Source organism: Ptychodera flava, chromosome 16 (assembly GCF_041260155.1).
Source record: "Ptychodera flava strain L36383 chromosome 16, AS_Pfla_20210202, whole genome shotgun sequence".
NCBI lineage: Eukaryota > Metazoa > Hemichordata > Enteropneusta > Ptychoderidae > Ptychodera > Ptychodera flava.
Window position 1 is genome coordinate 27,478,345 of NC_091943.1, and position 4,116 is coordinate 27,482,460.

Genomic DNA, 4,116 nt, shown 5'->3' on the forward strand with positions numbered 1-4,116 from the left:
ACACCGCAGCGAAAGTTTGAAAGCAGAACATCTATCTTTTTCAATGAGAGATTATTAGCACTCCCTTCTTATATGTATAACCCAGGCTGCACTGTGGAGACACGCATTTCAGAAATGTAAATGAAAAGTAACGAAAGAAACTTATTTTTCATGCCTTCTCAACAACAACTGATGCAGCTGAGAAAAGAAGAGTAAGGTCAAAATTAAACAACCTACTGGGAGGTGTTTACATTTAGGGGTGAACCATTTGATCTCTAGGGGTGAAGGAAAGGGATATTGCTGTGACAGAAACATTTTTTTCTATCGCCAGTTCTTGATCAGGTTTTTTTATGTAGAAACAATGCAAATCTGCTGGAACATTTTTCTGAAGCCTTTGCATTGTTTTTTTTTTTCTTTTTTTCCTTTTCTCTCTCCACCTGCTCTATTTTTTTTCTCACCCAGCAATAAAATGTTTCTTCCCTTAAGTCACTGCCAACGGCTTTGTCACCAACTCCGCCGCAGCTATCATCCATATTAATGTGACTAATCTATAAAGAGATTTTATTGCCTGAAAAATTCACAAAACAAGTTACATCAAAGCGCATTAAAGTGGCACTTCCACTTGGTAACATTTTTAAAGCACATTTTTTCAATGCCAATGGTCGATATTTGACGTGGCGACTGTGCGCGGATCTCGAGATATCGATAAAAACATGTCCTCAAAAAAGTAAAAGTTTGAATTCCGGTTGCCCACCTAAATTCAGCTTCCGAACATCGAACGTTCGGCACGGGGGCCATTGTCAACTAAGCTATGGAGTACCACTCGCGTCGGTGATCGGTCATGCTCCCCGGGGGAAAGCCGAGTCTTACTGACTCTGAGAAAAAAACGGAAAACAAAGTTTGATTCCACCAGAATTCACATAGGTCACTAGCACAGTTACGTGCGGTTTATACATAGCAGCCGCCAAGTGGTATGCATAGACGCATACCACGCGCGCGGCGTACTGTGTGGCAGACGACAAAATGTAGTCATCAGCAGAGGCGGCTAATATTTGACACGTAAAAACTGATGTTTATGTGGTATTGGTTAAAAATATAATAGAACTGACTGAGAATAACGAAAACGACAAAAACTAAGGAGAAGTTTAAAAAACTTACCTGAAGTGAAGGCATAATGTTGTATATAAAGTCTTCGCAGTGGGAGGTAAAATTGCGTCGTTCGAACTTATTATGGACTCCCTAGAATATCATCAATCAGCACAAAAACAAACCTTCGGGGGATTTCGGTTCACAATCAGAAACGATCGTAAAACTTCGGGATGTGAAAAATACGCTCGGGAAATGACATGTTTTTATCGATATCTCGCGATCCGCGCGCAGTTGCCACGTCAAATTTCGACCGTTGGCATTAAAAAAATGTGTTTTTAAAATGTTACCAAGTGGGAGTGCCTCTTTAAAGTAAGGTAAAGTTTACTTGCACATACATTTGATTTTGTTTTATCCCAATAGCCAGTCATTTTAGTCATGTGGCACACTGACTATTGGTCAGCTTTCAGGAAAGTTATTGTTAAGGACACTGTAAACGTGTGTGGAGAATACTACCTTGGATCTGCATAAATGTGAAAATGAACTTTTTAAGTGAGAATTCATGCTGTCCCTCTTTGAAATTTGTTCAGAAGATAACACGCGGCCCTCAAAGATATCCCATAATGCATTGCTGCAAGTCCAACGCCTAAACTGCATATTGGCTCATTAATGAATCAATGATGAAAGTGATGAAGTCTGGGATATCTTCAAGGGCGATGTGAGAAGATACCACATGCACCACTGACAGGTGACTAAATTAATGTTAACATTAACAAAACCAAAATCATTGTTTTTAGAAGGGGTGGAAGTCTGAAAAAGTACGAAAGATGGTTCTATAATGGGCAACGAGTGGCAGTAACCTCCTTTCAAAGTTACCTGGGTATTGTTCTTTCATGGACTGGACAGTGGTTTCTAGCCCAAAAAAGTCTAAGTGAACAGGCCAATAAGGCTCTTTTTAGTTTGAAAAGCTGTCTATGTAAATTTGGTAATATTCCAGCAACAATGGCTTTAAAAATATTTGACTGTAAAATCATGCCAATCCTCCTGTATGGTTGTGAAATTTGGGGATTTCATCCTGCACCAGATGTTGAAAAAATCCACAACAATATGCTGCGTTATATCCTCAGGTTATATCATAATACATCAATTATTGCCATGAGAGGAGAATTGGGCAGAGTGTCTTTAAGAGTACCAGGATATCTGAGAATTGTTAAATATTGGCTCAGAATTGTAAAAATGGATAGAAACAGGCTCACCCACAAATGTTATGTATTTCATTAGACAATATTGATGTGAACAGGTACGACTTTTGGGCAAAGAGTGTAAGACACTTATTACAAAGTTATGGTTTTGGGGAAGTCTGGAACCAACAAGGGGTGGGCAATGAATCTGCTTTTTTAAATATCTTCAAACAGAGATGCATCGATATTGACATGCAATCATGGCTAGAGGATATGAGTAAATCAAAGAAACTGAGTACTTATTCAACCTTTAAAAAACAACTTATTTTTGAGCCATATTTGAACTTTATTGATAAACCTGTATTCAAAATAGCATTATCAAAATTTAGAATTTCCGCACATACTTTAAAAATTGAGACTGGCAGATGGAATAATATTCCAAGAATTGATCGAAATGTGAAATGGGTAATTTGAATCTTGTCGAGGATGAGTTCCATTTTCTTCTTGTCTGCCCAAAGTATAGAGATTTAAGATGTAAATATATTGCCACATATTATTTTAATCCACCGCTTGTATATAAATTTGCGATACTTCTTTCCACTTGTAATAGTGCTACTTTGAGAAATTTAAGCAGATATATTTTCTATGCCACACAACTCAGGGAGAATACCCTGCTTAACCAGGGCAACAGTCTGTAACTTTCCAGTGTTTGTAATATTGTATAAAATGTTATTTACTAGCGATCCTTACAATATATCGCTAACGTTTGTACTTCATGGCCGGAGGCCAATAGTACTGAAATAAAGAATCTATAAAAAAAAAGACAGGTGACAGAAAATCAAGGAATTTCAGCAGATTGTAAATTTCAATTAGTAAAGGACAATTTCCTGTCATATAGTGTTAGTTAATATTTGATCACAATCATCAGTCAATGTTCCACTCTGAATTTATGATGTCCAAAATCTTTTGAAAAGACTCCGGCCTTCTTATTCATTGCGTCCATTGCAATCAATTATCTTGAACTGTCAACTGTAAAGTTTGGAACTCCCTACATCCTTGCATGACAAATAATTATTCATAATTATTGTTTTGCCATGAAAGGGTGTAAGGAGTTCGGAACTTTACATTTTGACAAATTTGCAATAAAATTCCAAGATGTTCCTTTGAAAAAGAAATCCAGGCAAGGATGGCAGCCATTACTTTTTAGCTCTACTGTCAGCACTGTGGAGTTCATATGATAGGTGGATATGTGATGGCGTCTGTCATCCAGCGTCTGGCGTTCAGCATCCGTCAAAATTTTTACAATCAATCCGTCTTCTTCAAAACGGCCAGTCTGTTTCCTTTAATATTAGGAGTACAGGTCCCCAGGGATGACCTTAATCAGATTTGTTTGAATTGTAATGAAATATGCAAATTTGTATTTTTGAGGCTAATTTTGCTATTTTGGGGCAAAAATCTTCTCATTAACGGTTGGTCCAACAGCTTATGTATTTGTTATACAAGTCCCTAGAGATGACCCTATTTAGATTTGTTCAAATTTTGATGAAAATGCAAAATTTTATTATTAAGGCAATTTCTGTCATTTTTGGTCAAAAAAATATTAACAAGAGAGAACAGTGAATATTGACATTTAAATGCACAAAAAAATTCCTCTTGGAGGGGAAGTGAAAAAAGTTACCAGAAATCGCGCTGTTTGAAAAAAATTCCGAGTGATTGCCCCAAAGTCACTATTCCGTCACCCCCCCCCCCCCCCCCCCCCCCCCCCCCCCCCCCCCCAATATCAAATGGTACACTTTCTAAGAGTTCCTGTTCACAAATTGACTGTCGTGCATGGTGTAGCGCCATCTAGCGATATGGTAGGGAACTATAT